Genomic DNA, 21,732 nt, shown 5'->3' with positions numbered 1-21,732 from the left:
CACCTTTTTTTTCTGCCAACTGGAATTATTTTCAATCTTGATACTGCGCGGTGGTGGCAATGGTTTGCTAGTACATATGTAATAACTCGTTAAAAATGTTAATGTGTAAGCGTTTTCCCCAAAAGCTTCTTAGGTGTGTGTTGTTTTCAAGGAAGTTGTAGTTCAATTCAAAAAATATGAAAAAAGAAATATCAAATCAAAACTCTTCATGCGAATACCATGGTTGCCCTGAAGAGGGCAATATTTCAATATTTTTCGGCATCATTTCACGTGCCAACAACGAAAATCTTTATTCTTTTCGGTTTACTTTACTACCAGAAGGGTATGGACGTTTGGCAAAACACTATCCTGAGCAATGTTCACGCTGGAGAGCAATTTGTGTAGCTCTTTTTCATTTCGAATGGCCATGTGCAGCTTACGGGGGATAATCCTGGTCTTTTTTTCCACAGACTTTTACATCCGGTGGATGTTCCATTACGGTCGCAAACTAAAAGAATGCTCCGGCGTAATAGCCCTTTCTCAGCAGACGGTGAATTAGACCGACAGGAAACTGGAGACCGATACGAATCGAGCGGGCCTTTCCTCCATTGCCGTATCCAGACATAGCGAACGTATGTGTGCTGCAGCCAGCGCGAATGTAACACACGAATGATGCCGCACTCGCTTACGACCCCCGGTTTTGTACTCGGTTCAGTTATTATTCGAAGCCAAATGGTCTGGCCATCAAATGAAATAAGTTTACCTCCATCGTCAAACTGTTCAAGATTTGCGATTCGACGCATGTAATTAGCGGGACCCAACCAGGAATGAGCTTCAGTCAGATGATTAAAAATTGGTTCTTCCCGTGGCACAGTGATGCACAGCTGGCCAAAATTAAAAATATGAAATTCAATTTTTGTCATCAAAAATATTTTTTTTATGGTCCAGAATAGTTGAATTAATAACCTGCAAAAAATGGTGGTGTTCGAAGATCTGTAAGTATTTTTTGGATGTTGAGATCCGATTAGAAATGAGATATTTTCAGGTTTCGAGCTCATTTAACACTTCTAATTCATAATTGAATTTTGAACATATTCACCGCAAGTTAATTCCCAATACCTTTAAACTTCATGCATGCTACCTCAATATGCAACGAAAATGAACTTTGATTTAAGAAATACTTGAAATTTTGGAAATGTTAGTATTGTATGATATAAAGAATACCGTCTTAACATACAACCTTGAATATTTATCATAACTTTTACTAAGGAAGGAAAAATCGGAAAAGCACGCCATTAGTTGCATATTACAGGAAATTTCATCATCTTTCAGAATATCATAATGGTGTATTGCGCCGTTTTGCGCCAAGCCTGATAGGTAACTATTTTTAGGTTTGATGAAATAACAAGAGAAGCAAGAATTTATTGCAATTACGCGTGTTTCTCATCGATTTAATTTTGCATAAACCAAGTTGGCGCTGCAATTAGCTGCTTCAATATATTCTATGGAACAATATTCGACTGCGTCCATAAATTGATTATGCGTTTTACTGTTTAGTATGTTGAAAAATCGTACTATAAATATGTTTAGAAATGTTTTCTAATTAAATAATAACAGAAGATGAAACGCATCTATGACCTATAATTGTTTTTGAAACTAATCAATATTTCGAGGCTATGGAGGTTATGTGCGCGCATTTGAAAGTTACCCTTCGTTCGCTGGCAGATTGAAAGAAACAACATTTGGAAGAGTGTTCAAATAGAAGCTTACTACGGAATGCGTAAAACATACTTTGAAATTTTTACTATAGAAAAAAATGTTTTTTTTTTCTGATTGGTACGAGTTTCCATTTTTAAGGATGACTTCGAATAATAATAGAACATGATAAGACCAGATGGGGTTTATTTATTATAATCATTTGTTTACTTGATTATATAGAAATTTTCTTAAAAAGAAGAGATGTTTTGCAAGATGTTTATAATATATCTAACACAGACGAAAAATGGAAGTGGTTAAACGATGTATTTATGAACGGATAGAAAGCACAAACGATATTTGCAAAGAACAGGAAAATGCCTGAAATTTATTGATTTTGAATAATATAAACTATCCTTTTCTATGTTGGAAGGAAATTTCTTATTTGTGTGTTGGGACCACCCTAATCAATCCAAAATCATTTTTTTATGAAATCGTATATGCCGAAATGGAATCCAAAGTACTGAAATAACCTAGTTTAGTGATTTCAACAGATTTAGAGATTTTGGCCAACTTTTGTTCTAAGTGGCATCACTGTGCGTGGGTGTATGCTAATTTTAACCTGTTGAAAATAAAAGTAGTTAATGAAGGAAAAGACGTTCAAATTTCATTCTTGGTTGGCGGTTTGATAGCGCTGATAACGGCAAATTAGTTTTCCAAAAAAAAAGTTCTCTGGGTGGGAGATTTTTGTTCCAATTGCCCCAGTTACTAGCACGGAGCCGTGCAAACAAATTATTACAGTCAGTCCACGGAGACGGCTGAATCCTAATAATCACCTTCTTTTCCGATGCTGCAATGTAGTCTCCGACCATCCAACCACATACTTTTCTGTTCAAGATTTGCAGCTCGGTGCATTAAATTAGCGGTAAACATTCACGAGCTGGCTTCGGTCGGGTGTTTTAAAATCCGTTTTTTCGTTGTGCATGCTATTTTCCTACCATCAGAAATGGAAATAATTGGATCGCAGGTATCGACACAAACTGATTCATGTACCAGCCATGTACAGTAGACTGCCCAGGAATAAGTCAAAGTTTTGAAAACTTAATTCACTGGCTTATATTTTCGCCGCTAGGTGACACTGCGTACACCAGATTATCGCCAAAAGTGAAACTTAAGAAGATAATTCTATTGTCTACAACAGCGGTTCTCAACCTTGTTTGCTGCGCGGACCCCTTCGAAATCACCCTGGGTCATCGCGGACCCCTTCGAAATTACCCTGGGCGGTTGCGGACCCCCACGGCTTAACATCGATTTATATGCTGTCAATATACTATTTTCAGTCCTAGGGGTCCGCGGACCCCAGGTTGAGAATCACTGGTCTACAACTTTGTCGAAGACTACAAAGCGATATAACCCGAACAGGAAAAGTTATTAAACTTTTAACGAAGTAATGTCAGAGTGAGTTTTACACGGGCCTAACAGCGCTCGATGAACATGATGGTGGTGGTTCACTAGTCGATATTAACGAACTTATCTCTTTTAGGAAAAACCCGTTTTAATCCACCTAGTGGTGCAATTGTGCTTTTCTCATTTATCCAAACTACGATTCCATGGCTGGTTATGTTTAATATAATAATGTAAATGTCTGTTAAATATTCAGTGCAATTAACACATACGTACAATGAATCGACAGCTACGAACTTGAGTCGCTATATGTCGACGCTGAAACGTTAAGAAATTTTAAATTAGTTACCCAACTCAAAATCATTTCAAACCAAATTTTGCACTTGTTTTTCTGACCCACTAGAAAAATTTATTCTAGAGGAATTAGAAAATTTTATTCGCATAGAAGGGTACTTGATGAGGGAAGGGCGGTTTAGGGAAGGGTGGTGAGTTATGTATTATGAGTTATGTTATAAGTTGGCGATGTTCAGAGTGATTGCATAACCTTTCTTTAGGAGAAAGGCAAAAAAATAAAATGTGTCAAATTAATAATTTGGATGACATGAATAAATCTGAAAAATTAGTCAAAATAATAAAATGAAGAAACTGAACACATGTATAAACTGGTAAAAAAACGAATAGAATGCATAGTAGGAAAACAATGTATAAAATAAGTTAAAAAAAATGATTTGAATAAAGTGTACAAAAAAAACTGATCAGTGTGAATCCAAGGAATGAAACGAATAAAATAGATAAAATGAATCCAAATGAACAAAATGCATGAAAAGAATGCTGAATGAAATAAATATTCAAAATGCAAAGATCACATACCTTAAATTAATCAAATATTCAAAATGAATAAAATAAACAAGACGAATAAAATCCATGAAATGAAGAAACTGAAAAAATTAACTGTTTAGAATGAAATTAAACATCGTTTTCGAATAAAATAAATGAATAAACTGGATTGTACGAATTTGAGAACTATTGTATCAGAAAGCTATGCATTGTTTTTGAAAATCCCATTATCTGAAAAATGGCTAATTAATATACACTGGACTTTCTAGGGTTTCCATTCTTTTTTCCTTTCACCTTTTCGTTTTCGTTCTTCTTTTCTTGTCGGCGTCGTTTAAGATTATCTGGTGTTTCTACTTTATTGATGGACCTTAATTAGCTATCGATTCGAGTGTGTATCTTCGTCGCGAGCGGTTGACTCTCGTAGAGCTCCCTTCGAGTCGGTTAATTTTCATCATTTTTGGCACAGTTTACTGTCTCCCGGTTGTCAAAAGTGTTAATAACGGTGCAATTTAACAATTATACAGAGTGAAGTGGTTTATAAAAGCATTTTTTGGCATATTTTCGACAGACGCGAGTGGTGACGGTGTGTGAAAATTGAATTCCGGCAAATGAAAAAATATCTTTTTCTCGCATTACGGGCCGTCGATTCCCGATGCAAGGACAATGAAAGTGTACAGAAAACATCTAGAAACACAGTGTACATTGTGGGAATGGTGAAAAATGGTTTTTCGGAGAAAAAAAATTCGATCCGAAAAGTGAAAACATATGGCAATAAGAAAAATTGACATTCAAATAATTTGCGTTTCACCAGTGACTAGCGACTACCAGGTGTCGCCCAAAATTCTTCGCCCGAAAAATAAGTGGCAAACCAGCCGGTCGGTGCTCAGCTAATTTCGTCCGCGTCCCTTGTCACCTTTTTTATTGAGTGCTTCATCGGCGGTGCTATCTTTAAAAATGAGCCGCCTTGGATATTCAACTGTGTTTTTTTTACTGTATTATTTTATTGCAAATGAGTAGAGGTTTTGAGTCTTTTATATTCGGGATTGCAGATATTTTGTCGCATGTAAACTTTGGGTGTTCGTTGATGTGATGGCGCTGTAAGGGAAAACGTATCTGCCGGTCAGCAAACTTTTCTTTGGACTGAGCAAACTAATTTTTATGTTTCTTTAGGGTTTGTTTTACCAACGGGGGAACTGATTCACAGAGCATTCCATGTGCTTTGGGAAAACACATGGCCTTATTTGAGTGGAATGATGACTTCAATCATGTATAAGGTTTGAGCATTGACAATTCGCGAGAGGGATTGGGGACCGGTTGGCAATTACCTTCAGTAATGTCAGCACGAAGAATAAGTGTTTTGCTGTCATTTTCATTGCTTAGTTTTCTATTCTATCGCATGCCTCCACGCGAGTCTAAGTCTATTGATGACATTTGGTCCTTAGACCGGCGACGACTGGGAGCTATCAGCCTTCTGCCGATAGTAGCAGAATGAGAGTATGCGATATAGCCGAGAAAACAATACCGTAAAAGTTGTTCGGAAATCAGCGCCAATAAGACTTTTATTTGACTAGTGTCGATTATCGCGGGTCAATACGTACTGAAAATTCGCCGCGTCTGTTTTAATGAATCTAATTTCAAGTTCCGTTATTGGTAACAAGCCCGTGCATCAGGTTAACGATCCTCTGTGTTTCCCTTCAATGTTCGATATAATCGTTCGTATACGTGTATTTCACAAACAATCCGATATTAGAAATAGGAAATCCTTTCGTTGATTTATAACATCTAGAGCTATCATAACTCTGTCTGTATAACGTTTTATCACTCGGTAGTTTGTAACCCAAAAAATATATCATAGAGAAGGAATAGCGAAATTAGTCTAAATAATGTCGCAATAAATAGTGATCCGGCCCATTACACCGATAAGATTAGCTTTTCTAGGCAATACTCCCACGATCGGCTGTGTGGATGTGAAATTGCTTTTGTTTATCGTGTGATCGTGTTCTCGAAAACTAACTGAACTACTACCTAATAAACTATGCTATACAGGTCGCATCGCTTGCTTGGAGCGAATCCTAGACCCTATTCCCTTCCAAACCACCAACTCCGCGATACCTGTGGAAGATTCTGATGAACCTTCTGTATAAGATTCCTCATTTTATTCAAACGATCGCCGGGTAAAATCAGCACCGACACGATAGAAACCACGAAAAAATTCGTTGTGTGATTGAATATTATTAAAAAATATAAGCAGTGCTCCTTATAGCCGGCTATCCGGAGTTCAAGATGCTTATTTTGCTAATCGTATTGATACAACAAATGATAAATTTCCCAAATTCTCGGCAGCCGGCTGCCCAGAGCAATTATTACATGATAACGCTATTGGCACACTTACTAACAACTCTCCCCATCCCGTGATACATGTGGAGATGCAGAGGATTCCTCGGTCTCTAGTAGCAACATGTATCGGACTAACATTCCTTCCTTTCCCAGAAGATCTGCATTCGGACGTGGCCGGCGTCGGTATTGATCAGCATGCAGGGATCAGAATAGATTGTACAATGTGGCTCATCATGTTATTCCCAAGCATGTTGTTCCAATGAACATTTTGCAACCTAATTTGGTTCTGGTCAATAACGGAGTAGCAACTACGGGCGATCTCTTATGCTTATGCTTATGCTTATGCTTATTGATGGACCTTAATTAGCTATCAGGAACCTGGAGCGTTCAATTTGTTTTGGAATTCAATATTGGATAGTAAAGTAAGACAAGGTCACATGTGCATTCAAGCCCTTGTAACAGGGAGCGACAGACGGAGAATGCGATTTGTGATTGGGAAAGGTAGATATTTTAAAGTTTTAATTTGCATTAACGTAAATAGTGTGAAGCTATGCTATGTCGATAGCACAAAAGCCATTCAGTTGATTATAATGCAGTCTCTTTCCAGTTATCCTTATAGCTTGTATATTGTTTCGTTCGGAATTTTCGTTCAGGAAATATGGATAAATGAGTGATATACAAACCAACACTACGAAAAAGAAATGGTTAAAATCTTCCGGATAAGTAATTAATTTGTTGGAAACGCAAGCGGCCAATGAAAGTATGACTTGACATAATACTGCTCTTGGTGGATAGACATGCTTGACATTACAAGTTTTAATTTTCTGCGAATAAATATGTTTCTAGTTACATTGGTCATGGAAAGGGTACCTTCGGGTTCATTTGTTGTTATACAGTAATGTGTATGGCAAAATGTAGTCATATAAAACGTTTCCGTACACAATACATCCAACGCTTCTCTACTAATTGTGACTGCCATCGAAACATCAATTGAATTGTATATAGTATAGAGCAAAAATTAACAGCAATAAGTTAGAAGAAACATTGTACTTGCATTCCCCATCGAGAAGGGGTATTTGGGAAACTTCGTTTTCCGAATTGGGCTTTGATCCGTTATTCTTCAATATAGTTCATACTAATACAATGAATTTATATTTTCAATAGTAGCATCACAAAAAACATGTTCTTATTTTTTACATAACAGACATATTTGAGCATATGTTTCATTTAAAATTCAATTCAAATACGAAAAGGTTAAATAACGCATGTGGAATGTCTCTTCTCAAAATTTTCATCTTCGAACATCCATATTACCCAGTTAAGTTGAATACTTTTCTAGATAGCCATGAATTTCCTTAATTATAGTGTATATCAAAGCTCTGAATAGAACTGAATTGAATTGGAGGTAATGTAGTTTTCGATTTTTGGTCGGCTGCCCATAGTTCAATGTTTCGGAGGTATACATTTTTAATCTTGAGGGTGTGAACTTTTGAAAATAGTTATAGTTTAATCATAATAAAGGGCGAATACGAAATTATTGCGACATATTCAACAGGGAATAACTTTTTTACCATTGGGTAAAAATCAATCAGATTTTGCACATTTTCTCATTGATGTGTATTGTTTACATGCTGTCAAACTCGAAGCCGTGTTTTTCGATTCAACGAAAATGGAGGTGAACCAACGCGAGTCGAGAGAACAAATGCTTTCCAAACACCTGGAATTTCCTGACTTGTCGCACCGGCAGTTGGGAAAAATGTTGAACATTCACCATTCAACCGTCTCCAGAGTGTTGAAGCGGTTCCAGGAGCGCTCCCATAAGCTGCTATTGAATTTTTAGTTGATCCGACTTCCGGTTCCGGAGTTACGGGTTGAAGAGTGCGGTCAAACAGCAAATTCCCATATAAACTGGTACCACCATGATGGTCAAATGATGTAAAACATATTAAAATTGATGTAACATTACTCTAGTTTACGGGTCTGGATCACTAATGATCAATTAAAGCAGCTTTGACCACATTGGCCACCTATGACGGTTCATGACGCCCCCAGGGAACCCGCCAAGTTCCTAAGCTAATATCACACCCATTCCCCAACGAATTCTCTACCGATTTTTACAAACTTGATTTCAAATGAAAGATACAGTAATACCGTTGACTGCTGCTGAATTTCATTCGGTTCTGACTCTTGCTTTCGGAGTTACAGGGGTGTTAGTAAGGATACACTGGAATTTCCCATATAAATCGGTACAATCGTAATACCTCAGAGGCTAAAAACTATTGAAATGGTCACCAAATTACTTCTAATCGCAGATCTAGATCACTGATTGCCAATCAAACATTCATTGAATATATTGTCCACTATCGACGATTCCGGAAGTCTGGAATTCCGGGCATATTCCACAATTAAAGTCACATCGGTTCATCGGTGATGACTGAGCCGATTTTCTCAAACCAAGTCTCAAATGGAAGGCAAAATATGCAGTTGAGTATTGCGTCGCCGCCCCTCCCCCCCCCCCCGCCTTGCCCTTACACTTTCCTCCTTCATCACTCCCCTCCCCTTGGACCACCCTCACACCCGCATTTCCTTCATCCACCCCGTATACCGAAATAAGATGAAGGAATTCTGACGCATCCTCAACTCCCACTCTACTAACCCCCTATTCCCTACACTTTCAAACCCATTCCACCAACATTTCAAAATATAATCACATGAAGATAACATTGAACTCATGCTGATTAAGCTAATTAAATATTATTCTTTTGCCTTTCTCATTTAGAAAGGTTATGCAATTGCTCCAAAAACCGACTTTTTAACCGAGGCCCGGAGGGCCGAGTCTCATATAACATTCGACTCAGTTCGCCGAGATCGCAAAATATCTGTGTGTATGTATGTGTGTATGTATGTGTGTACGTATGTATGTATGCATGCATGTATGTATGTATGTATGTATGTATGTATGTGTGTGTATGTGCAGATTTGTTAACAAAATGTCCGCATCGGTTTCTCGGAGATGGCTGAACCGATTTTTACAAACTGAAATTCAAATGAACGGTATAATATTCCCATAGGTTGCTATTGAATTTCATTTTCAACCGACATCTTGTTCCGGATTACGAGTTGAAGAGTATGGTTACAAATCAAAATTTGTTGATTTGTCCACATCGGTTTCTCGGAATTTTCTGAATCGATTTTGACAAACTTGATTTTAAATGAAAGGTCCATCAGCTGCTATTGAATTTTGTGTGGATCAGAGTTCTGGTTCCTGAACTACAGGGTGATACGTACGATTACGCAACAAATCCCGATTCTAACGAATTCTGCGATGAATGTAAAAAGGTGAAATTTTTTCCAAAATATAAGCACAACTGTTGAATTTGTAGATCTAGGTTACCAACAGTCATTCAAAGTCTCTTTGGCCACACTGGCCACCATCGACGGATCCGGAAGCATCCAAATTCAGAATAACGGTTATATTGGTTTCTCGAAAATGGCTAGAGCGATTTGGTCAACTTAGCCTCAAATGAAAGGTGTTGCGTCCCTGGAAACTGATATTAAATTCCATCTCCATCCGACTTCCGGCTCCGGAGTTACGGGTTGTGGAGTGCGATCACATAGAAAACTCCGATTCAAACCGATACCGCGATGAATGCAAAAAGGTGCTCTTATATATACTTACCAAGTGTAATAAGAATGAAAGACATTTCCATAATGTTATATTGTACGAACCAGCTATTAAATCATAGTTTGGAGAAATGAGAAAGGCACAATTGCACCTCTAGGTGGATTAAAACAGGTTTTTTAAAACTCGTAGCTAGTTACGGTCTTCGACAAACTTGTTAACTAAGATTTGAACTATAGTTTTATAAAGCTGGTTTTTCATGTTCAGTGAAATAGCGATCTTTATTAACGTAAATGCAAAATAATTGATTTCCTCATATAAAATCCCATACAAACTTTGAACGCAATGCGCAAACCCGGGAAGCAACCAACCGCTCCCAAATTTTGCACAGGCATTTGGGACCATAAAAGGAATTTAAAAAGTGCTGTGCCTGCTAGTTTAAATCATTTTGAAGTTTTCCCATATAACCGCGAGCCATTTGAAACTAGTTTCATTAAGATCGGTTCAGCCATTTCTGAGATAATTACATAATATTTTGTACATACACACATTCACACATATATACAGACATTGTCTCAATATGTCCAGCTGAGTCGATTGGTATATGGCCTCTGGGCCTCGGAAAAAGTTTTCAAAGTTTGAGCGCATCCTATACATTTCTTTTGTAAGAAATGAAAAAACTTTCGAGAAAACCACAGACTTCCAGAGCCAATTCCGCATCTTCCGGAAGGTCACTACGTTACCAGTAGAGTCCCTATCTCAGTCACGAATTTATGCGAATGATATTCGCAAAAATTTTTTCGAAGAAATCTCAGACCTAGGATGAGGTTCATGAATTGGCCGGTTCCATTGATGTTCCAGATCTTCCGGGAGGTCACTATATAGCCAAAAACATGTTATGATTTGATCAGTTCAGCGAAGGTTCCAGATTTTCCGGATGGTCATTATGTGACCAATGGGGTCAATCTTTCACTCGGAGCTACGAAACTCTAACAAAAAAATGGGTACAAGGTACAAGTGTTATAAAAACTTTCCGAAGTTCGGTTTTCCGCAACTCGACTGCAAATCATAGATTACTTTATTCTGTATCTATTATAATTCAACAATTACTTACAAATTAGTTTCCTAACTCTTCAATTAATCCAATGAGGTTTCAATTTAGCTAGGTTAGGTTTCCTAGCTCTGTAGATGGTAGACAATAGTTCAATAAGGCTAGTAATAAGTAGGTATAGTAATTCATTAGGTTAGTTAGGTAGATATTTTAAACAATGTAATCTTAGGTAATTTTAGGTAGATTAACAAACCTTAAATATTCCTCTCAGATGGTATTATCTCCTGCGAAATGTAGCTCTATTATAGCTTAGCTGGTATTATATGCACAGTCACTGGGTGACATTAACTAATGCGCCGCTTCAATAGTCTTCGGCGTCGACTCAAGGAGAACCGATCAAAAGGGCCTAATACCCGCATTTCGCAACAACAAGATTTGACTGAGAATGTGTCTTAAAATTGAGTTCGATATCCGGGTCAATATGATCCGCTAACACCTTATGCGTAACTTTTTATGTACAGCCCTTCAGGAATGTCCAAAGCTTTAAGGCACAAATCCCCGACTATGTCCGGGGAACGTGCCATTTGAGCCAATATATTATGATTCCTGAACACCTAAAGAAGGTTAAAGTGAATCCCATACAGTGCCAGTACGGTACAGGCCAGGCTTTTGAAATTTTACTATTAAAAATATAAATTCAGGTAGCTCGTTGAGCTGAGTCGATTGGCCTCGGTAAAAATGTTTATTGTTTGACTGGTTTCGATAGCTTTATTTTATAAGAAAGGCCGAATCAATATTTATTAATCTATTTTTGACTGGATAGTTAGTGCAAAAATTAGTGATTAAATTTTATGTTAGTCATTAACAACGCCTAGTACCCAGGGATACAATTCCTCAGGACTGCTGAATCGTTATTGAATAGCCAATTAAAGCTTTTATTTTATTTGCTTTAGGCTGAGGTATGTCATTATAATTGTCTAGTGATATACATAGTCATGTTACACACATTCAGATAGCATCTGGTGAAATTGCAGAAACTTTATGTCGTCATAAAGTAGACTGACAATATTGTTCAGAATGTATCATTGTCGTTTCCTATACCCGCGGTTGAAACTAAAGTCATGTACATGAGTTAGGCTTACGTGTAGACGAAACACATTAAATTAGTGGTTTTATCGCTTTGAATTAATTTGGATATTCATATGTGAGCGACCGAAAATAAAAGTCGCAAGGATAGTACATGCTTCGCAAAACCCGTTTCAAAGATATTAGAATATAAAAATCGGAAATAAACTTCAATTATTAAAATCGGACAGAAATTCTTCAGTATAAAAATCGTTTAAAAAGTTCTCACCCGTAAAACTCGGCAAGGATGAACCTGCAGTATAAAAACCGGTTAAAAATAAATAATTTGCTCGTAAGAGCATCCGTATATCTTGATGTTCAAGAATTAAATTCGGCTAACAAAAACTACTTTGTAAGAATCGGATATATTATTTTCCGGTTTTTTCACTGAAGGTTTTTTTATCCGACTCTTACAAACGAAAGTCCCAGTCCGATTTTTATGCTCGAAGTTTACATCCGGGTTTTATATTCTAATATATTTGAAACGGGTTTTACGAAGCATGTTCTATCCTTGCGACTTTTATTTTCGGTCGCTCATGTGTAACTCGGAGAATCAGCTTTTATCATTCAGATCGGTTTTTTTTGATATGCTTTCCTAACTAGTCCGGTTTTGGATGAGAACTATACAGTTTCCGTGTCGAACAAGTCAAAATACCTTTTAACAGCACTCGAAATCTCCCAGCCGGTAGCAGTGTGCTATATCCACAAAGAGCACTTCTCAAATCTTCATCGATGCGTATGGCCCTACTCGTACCGCAGTTCGATTGAAGACTCGCTCATCCAGTGACGATCCGCTAACGGTGAGTACTGCTGCTGCTGCCACTGATGATATTAAATTTTCCATTCCATATGTTGCTTCTGACGTTCTGTGCAGCACTAATATATCGAACACACTTTCTACCTCATGGAATCACTATTGGCAAAATGCATAAAAACACAAGCCTTTTCCGCAAACTTACAAACTATCACTATGATGCAATTTTATTACGTAGAAATGACTCGCCCTTATGCTAAGAGGGAAAATCATGAAAACAGCTTCTTCACATCCGTTTGAATGATTTTCTTATTTCTGCTTCTCCGTCGTTTTAATCCTTCCCTACTGGACGGTTTAATGACCTCCTCCACAGTTCCGATTGACGAATGCTTGTCGAATGTATGGGTTGCGAAACTTCCTTAAGCCCCGTTTTCCAGTAGAATGGGTGTATTACACAATTACTTCACATTCGCAGTTGCATTTTCTTTCTTTTCAAACAATCTATCAACTGGATTTTGACTAGTTTCCAATCTATGATTTATGGTCATCTTGAGGAATTGATTCGTTAACTTTAGTAAAACAACCGTTAATCACTCGGAATTTATCCAACATTGAACTGGTCCGTAGCTTAATTCGAAGGAACACAGATTGAATCGAACCGGGCCCTCACTGAAATTGTCCTCCGCCTCGCACACTGATTCACACACACTGACAGAGCTTGTTTGGCCGGGGGCGGCCGGGTGGATGTTCACGTAAGCGCAGTCAAAACTCATCTGTTTTCTGCTTTGGAAAACAGCGACACGAATAACTGGGAAACGCATTTCCCGAACCATGAAGATGTACAAGTACAGGCGATCTTTCCGCAGCACGGTTGGTTCAAGGGTAATTTGTTGGTGAAGTGATATACAGTAGTCAATGTTTTTATTACTATTTGAAGAATGGAAATGAATTAATGAATACGTTCATCTTTTACTAACCGTACGATGCAAGTGACGACTGTACCTATCGCCCTAAACGACACTGTTGATGTTGTTGTTGTGGGTGACGATGGTCGAGCAATCCAAAGTGAGAGTGCCGGTGAGAGGAGAGTTGGGTTGTTTTTCTTTCTCCCGATTTCCCGCGATGACACCTACACAGGCGTACACGTGTTGCTAGCGTGTGGCGGGCAGAGAAAAACTTATCATCGTCTGGAAAAATCAGTTTGTTTGTTTACATTAGCGCCCATGTGGTGGTGCGCTAGGAAAAACAACATCAACACATTCTCTCCGAGAGAGCGAGAGAGAAGGACGCCGTTCACATGGCGACCGTAGTGTGGGTGTGTGTTTGGAAAGTGTCAGATAATGGGGGAGCTTTCTAGCATGGTTGTCGGATTCGTGGCATTTTCGTGCATATCTGATATAAACCGGGGTCATCTAGGAATGCGCGATTTTTAATAATTCATTGTTGGTTGATCGGTGAGTTATTATCGAAACTTGGATTAATTTTTCAATCACAAGGCTCAATTCAACATGAAAAAAATATCTTATCGTGTTTATGAGGGACCTGATTTCTTCTGTAGTTGTCTACGTTACAAGAATTGGATTCGGATCGTAGGAGCCGTGCGCTTCGTACGCGATTTGTTTCGCTCCTGTCAAAGCTAAAGGAGCTGTACACTTTTTACAAATTTGTTAGTTATGTCAACGGTTTGGTACACCTTCTTTTTATAAATCTGCCATAAACTTTTCAAATGTGCTCCTTGATCAAATTTTGCTACAGATATAAAAAGTAGATAAAATTCATGAGATTCGACCTACAAAACATGAATTCACTGGAAGCAAATCTATGTAGACGTTGTTTTCATTCATTCGCGCGATTTATTCTAGAATGTCACTGTTTATTCTAGATATTATTTCTCGATCATTACGCATTTTACTGAGTTTTTTCCATATTGGACTCCCTAGAAATGGGAAGCATGTTTCTTTTCGCTCAGGTGCTGTCCAGGGATGCCATTATGCTAAATTTATCTGACACAGCCAGAGGTTTTGGCAGCTTCCAGACAAAAGGTAAATTCTGTCAGTTCAATCAAAGATGGCGTCGAAACAGCAAGCACTCCGCGAGCGTGTTGTACGGTTTTACGAAACGCATGGAGACGAAAACGTGCCCGTGAGTGTAGTTTACCGGATCCTGGTTTCCCTGAGCGTGGAGCGGAAGGCCGGTAGCGTCCGTCCGGTGAAGATAATGACGAAGTAGGAGAAGGAATCGTTAAAAGAGCTGTTCGACAGCAAGGACGGAACGAGTTTGTGTGACACCGGCCGAAACTATCACTGTTCCCAACCCTTGATTCATCGAACGCTCAAGATGGAGGACATCATCTATCGGAAGAAGACTTGGTCCCCCGAATACACAGACGAGCAGATAGCGATCGTGAAATCGCAGTACCGATGGATGACGAAGAACTACCGCGAGACGTCGCTCGTGCTGAGCGACGAAAGTTACCTTCCGCTTCCGAAAATGACAGCTACTATTCCAGTGACACACCGAAGTAAAATATAAGTTTAAGCATAAATTTGAAAAAAAAGTTATGCTGTACATCGCCATATCGGACAGAGGGATGTCAAAGCCGTGGTTGCCGAGCGGTCTGGCCACCCAGCCAACATTTTTATTCACTTTAATAAGTTGCAATTTGATTAACTGTACTCTTCAACGATATGAATTGATTGTATAAAATGCAGAGATTTCTTCTATGTGAACAAAAGTGGAGGCCATATACGTACAACAAATCGGTATAGTAGAACTATGTGATTTACGACGAATTTTGATCTCATCAGAAGCATTATACAATCATCTAGCTTATAATTTTGAGTTTATATATGATCAACTTTACAATCACACATGAAGGTTTATGCAGCTTAAGATCCCCAATGTTGTAACAAGTATTTTTTTAAAATAATATGAAAATAAAAAATCAGGATGAAATTTACATAATTATGTTATAAGACACAGCTACGTCCACACTGGTAGATATGTTTTTCATGGGTGAGGTTGGAGTTACTGGAACATCAATTATTAAAATTACCTGCTACGATTTTCTTCCAGTTTCGAACCTGAGATCTTCGTATTCCCAGCATAGCCGCTATGTACTCATCTATTTATACACTGTCAAGCAACGATTATATTTGATCATTTTTATCGCATTGTGATTACGATCTAAAAATACCATAATCCAACCTAAATATGGCACTCCTATGATACCTTCTATACCTGTCAAATCATAACCTACATTCTGTACTCAAGCCATTTTTTATTGCTCAAATATTGAACTAGTCTGGCAGAGAATTTGCGAAGTGCTATAAGGAGGTGACTATTTTTTTGAACGATTTTGCAGTTTAATCCAATTGCAAATTAATTTCTATACAATGTTTAAATTTTTTTTTATTATTCAGCATGTACAATTTTGTTTTAAGTTGAAGTGGACTAATAAATAACTTCAAGTCAACATTGTATTTCGATCACAGATTTGCATTCTATGTAAACTTTTTACAACAAAACATAATTTTTACTTGCACTATTTGTAATTTTGATTTAGTCTGTCATTATTTGTAATTTTTTGTAAACTTTTATATACGATTGCTGGTTTGCTGGGCATCAATCAGAAAGTGTACCAGGAGGAGTGTTCGGATTGGGAAGAAAACACGTACTGATGTCAGCTTACACGCAGCTTCAAAGCTATAATATATTATAATAATTTTCATTATGTTTAGTATATAGGTTATGCTTACATTTTCGCTTTCTTCTTCCGGGCTTTTCCGAAACAAATTCTTCTTTTTTATATGTGCTCGTACTGTCCTAGGTTTAACAAATTAATTAGTGCGAATTTTTGAATAGAACTTACTTGTCTTGCAAATGTGTGATAACCTACCTAGTTAGCTTTAGTATCTATAACATTTTCACTCCTTTAACTAGTATTTAAATAATTATAGAAATAAGTTGACTTCTCGTGTTAAATCTATGCTCCATCTGACAGTTCAGTACACGAGGGTATGTTCTGACGTTTGCGCAACTGACGTTTATGTTTGCTAGAAATGACAGCAGCGGGTGGTACTGAACTGAACTCTTCTGTCTGTTGAACGAATCTGCCCAGTGGTTTCGTAACAAGGAGTGTCTTGAGAATATTCTTCTGCCTTTCTTAAAGGAGCATCATGCGGATGGGAAGTACGTCTTCTGGACAGACAAGGCGTTCTCCCATTACGCCAACAAGACGCTGGAGTATCTTGAGCAGAAAAAGATACCGTACGTGCCGAAAGAAAGGAATCCGACCAACTCGCCCCAGTGCTGTTCTATTTGGGGATTTTTTCGGCTCCCTCAATGCCCTAGTTCAAGTGTACAAAAATAATTGGCGGGCCAAGGATACGAAACAGTTGACCATCAGGATCTGGAATTGTATCCGGAAGATGGATGTCAGTACTGTTCAGCGCTCTTGTGAGAGCATCGCGACTAAGTTGCGTCGTATGGCTGACCATGGCCTCCAATATTCATTGACTTTTTTTTGAAGAATAAACATTATGTTTTTAATAAAAAATGCTAAATCGTTTGAAATATTTTTTTGTTCTCTAACTACATGATTGGAAAAATTCAAATTTTGTATTAAACCCGTTAGAGTTTAAACACAAGAAAAACATAACATTTTTCCATTTTTCTATTTCGACAATATGTAGTAAAATTTTCTTTATTTTTATATTTTAACGACATTTAATTAGCTAGAGACTACTGGGTAGGAAAAGTTATGAAAATTTTGAGATATAGTAGTTAATAGTTACGGGCTTAACTTTTGTGTTCTGTTGATGGGGATCAAGCTTAGGCAGCATAACTACGAATCACTCAAGTCCACCAACATGTCTCCTGGTAAAGACATACTTGTCCCTCTTTACCGTAAGAATCTCTGTTTGCTCTGAGTATTCATCTACTCGGAGATAGCCATCACTGATTTTTCGCAGATCCGCCTTAGACCTGCGCGAAGTGGAGCAGTTGATCAAGGTGAAAATGGAACTTGTGCTTACAGAAGTTCCACACATCCAGCTACACCATACGAGACAAGTAGTACAGCAATGTCCCGTTTTTATCAACCAACCGATAAATGTTTGTTGATAAAACGGGGAAGTTGATAAAATCGGGATTTTTTTTACCTTCTTTTGTCCATCCTACATAATTAGAAGCAACCTGAGAATAATCTCAAGTTGTTAGTTTGCAGACAAATTAAACCTAATGCCCTATCAGCACAAAAAATCGCATTTAACCGAACCGTCCGACGATTGTCTAATCCAACTTCCAAGCATAGGATCAATTTGTAATTTTCCAGTAAGAATTATTATGAATGACAATGTCTTCAGACAACGAAATTACTCTTTGATTGCATATGTTTCCGAACTGATAACTAAAAAAACGCGGCCGAAGATGAAAATTATATTAGCGATCTGGAGAAAAACAGTAGATCAAATAAAACTTTACCGTCTAAAATTACGTCATGATGAATGTTTCTAGTGAAATTAATCCGTTTTTCATTAGATAATTCAATTTACGGAAGATCTTACGAAAAATTCTCAGTGGGAAAATCTGATAGAAATCGGAAAATCCTGAGCATATTGGTCCAGCTACCATCAACACAAATGATGTTGTCTATTCATTTTGTTTACGAAAGTATGCGCTGAGAGCTTTCTGGTTAAGCGGACGACTTTTACTAAAAACGGAAATGGATGAGTGCGCCATGTTTTAAGTTTTCGGAAGCGACGACAGTGATGAATAGTTTTACACGATCGATCCTACTATATCATACCCAGGTCTTAGTTAATGAGACTTACTCTTTCCACAAACTTAATATTTACTTTTTTGGTTATTTTATTAGTAGGACAGTTATGCGTAGAATTTCAACAATGGGACAAAAAAGTTTGATTTAGAGTTTTTTAAGGGTTTTCGTCATCAAATAATATTCCGTATCGGATATCAGAGTTTGGAACCGTCACACTTTTTTTTATTGAGATGGGCGCTTTGAGGCTGGGTCTGTGGCCTTCGGCTGGCATAACCCATTCTCGTTGGTTCGGACTGGCTGGTGTGTTTCTACTTACAAATGAATAGATTAGTTCGTTTGGATGACCTAGGAGATAACAATAGTGAAAAGGAACAAGACAATAGCTGATTTAATTGAAAGTTTACTTAGTGATGACTCAAGTGCGCTGACAGGAGATCGTTTTATAGGAGTAGATAAACTAGAGAACAGACATCACAGTCTCTGAGACAAATATACGCTAAATTATATCCTCTGCATCGGTGTTCACAGACATCCCCCAAAACAGTCTTTGGTTTAATGTTTGTAAAAAATAAAAACAGAATATTACTTAATATATAATACTTACTACATACGGCATCTCTTGTTATGTTGTTATGTTTTCCACGGATAATATGTGAAAATGTGTTAGTTTATCATGAAAACACAGCTTTGTTTTTTTAGAATTCAAGCAAAATATAATTCTAATTAATCGATTACCTTAAATAGCGTGAAAATTGGGTAAACTACCCTACATTTTAAGTGCTACCAAACAATGCAGGGCCCATTACCTTGATTGAATACAATTAAAAGATTGTAGGCCTGAATTGCTGGTATAAAAGTAAGAATTTACAGGAGGTTGATAAAATCGGATACAAAAAGTTCGTAAAATTGGAGGTGCATAAAATCGGGAGTTTATAAAAAACGGGTCGAAATTGTACTAATAAATTTCAGCTCCTTAGCTGAGACAGAAAGTTTTGTAGCGTAAAACAACATACAACACTACGTCGAATATGAAAACTTCAAAACCAAGATCCCCGTGTATATGTATCTCCTTGATCTGACGGAAATTAGCCTACACGATTTGGCACCGCGCAGTAGCACGGATTATATTGAGAGATTCGTGTCGAAGTATGAAGAAATGGAGTCCGTCACAAACAAAACTTGGGGAAACTTGTTCCCTGGCTTTTTAGTGGTGTACCCTAACAGTGCGAATGCGGCTGAACCAAATTATACCGTCCTACTTGACATTCGAAAGTAGATCTTCTCAAAGTATTAATTGCATACAAAGAAACCTATGCACATACCCTGAGTAGACACCCACGTACGATGTCTGTACACTGCGGCAAGCCATTCGCCAAAACAACTAAAGAAAAGTCATCTACAACCAATACTACCAGACAGTTTTTGACATCTGCTGATGCATCACAGACAGCCGGCCAAAATACATGCCAAACAATCAATATTCCACGGTATCCCCAAACCAATAGTTAACCTACCTAGTGAAGAAATATACAAGTATGAAGACGGCTGTACTAAAGTCCCTCGACAACACAAAAAGCATCAAGCATCTAACAGCGAAAATCAAAGCTCAAAAGACGACAACGTTGATGCAAACACGAGCGAAGGAGAAAGCAGCTGGAATGATCAGCAATTGGCACAACGTAAACGTGACCTTCGCTCAACACCAAGAAAGAAAATTAATACAAGGAGCTGAAAGCAGTGCACCCAGAATAGACGACAGCAATAATATATGATTTTTTCTGTTACTTTTAATATTTTCTGAATAGTGAATTAAATCCAAAAAGGGGGAATGAGCTTTTCGGTTAAAGCCATAATAAAAGAACCATAATAAACAAACAAAACTCCAGCATGGAAGTTACACTTTTAGCACGAGTGGGTAGTAAGCATATGGTGAAAGTAATAGAATAGGGATTTGTCCCATTTTCGCAATACACTAACTTGCATTAGATTTACATTAAATCAATTGCAGTGTATTTATGTAAATGAAGTTGTTGTGAATCGATATTTTCAAATGTGTGCCCGAGATACATACATGGCAGATTTAAAATTTATGAAAATGTCCAAAATTTCGAGTGGGTAATTACCCACTCGGTTGTTTTCGAGTGGGTAGTACTACCCATACTACCCATGCTATCCGCCGGCCCTGTCTACGGTTAAAGGATTTATTCCGTCATTCTACACATTTGAATAATACATCTTACTTCGTTGATAAAGTTGAATTACTTCCCACTTAATATAAATCTTAATATAGAAGATAGTAGACAATCTTTGGAATGAGATATTTTCGGATTAATAATTCAGACACACGCAGTAGTGATTTCAACCTTTCGAAAATATATTTGCTTGTATCAGGATATTTCACGTTTAACACGTACCTTAACACTAGTAGGTGACAGATTTGGGTTCGGGTATAGTTTTGTTTCGATTTTGGTTTTCTTTTATACATTATTTTAACTTATATTCGATGACTTTGGCTATCACTTAGCAGTTGATATTATAATAATCTTCCTTATTACTCGAACGTTTATTGAATCAATTTTGGCGATGTTAGTTCCGGCACGGTACAGTTCCATCCGGCTAATATTGAGTTATAAAAGTCCCTGAGAAGGCTTCCCTCCGTCGGGAAGGAGCCGAAAATTGATGTGTGAAAACGGAAGGAAAATAATCGTTGTGGTCACGCGGATGATACTGAATCCCGCCCAGAATAACACGCCCAAAAACTTGTTGTGATTTGGATTGAAAACGGAAGTTTTTCCACAATTTCTTCAACTACAATTTCGTTCTTACATTTTTCCTTTTGTACTGTTGCTTAGTCTCACTCTTCTGTCATATCACTGCTGAACGTCATCATATCGCTTATTTAATTCGTTTTTTTAATGCCAGTTTCAATTGTCAATGAGATGATTATGGTGGTTGTTTTAAGCTCGTTGGTTGTATTTTTGATTTATTTGGGTTTGTGAGATAAATTAAAACTGGAAAATGGAACTTTTTGTTTTCTTACCTAGGTTTTTGATTCTAACAAGAGCAATTAAAACCGACATGATATTTTCCTCCAATAGAGATTTTATTGTTACCGGGGAAGGGTATTTTAATCTATTGAAGAAAGA

At 37.6% G+C, this 21,732-nt stretch overlaps 1 protein-coding gene across 1 annotated transcript in view; it reads right to left on the bottom strand.

Annotated features, from left to right (window-relative positions):
• Nucleotides 1-13,589, bottom strand: part of LOC131689970 (uncharacterized) — a 42,809-nt gene extending 29,220 nt beyond the window's left edge. The window contains exon 1 of the mRNA XM_058975392.1: nucleotides 12,706-13,589. The gene's annotated coding sequence lies outside the window, so the exon portion shown is untranslated. The remainder of the gene's footprint in view (nucleotides 1-12,705) is intronic.
• Between the last annotated feature and the right edge of the window lie 8,143 nt (nucleotides 13,590-21,732).

The sequence above is a fragment of the Topomyia yanbarensis genome, chromosome 3, assembly GCF_030247195.1.
Source record: "Topomyia yanbarensis strain Yona2022 chromosome 3, ASM3024719v1, whole genome shotgun sequence".
Taxonomy (NCBI): domain Eukaryota; kingdom Metazoa; phylum Arthropoda; class Insecta; order Diptera; family Culicidae; genus Topomyia; species Topomyia yanbarensis.
Note: the sequence above shows the minus strand (reverse complement) of the source record. Positions and strands in the feature narration are given on the sequence as shown.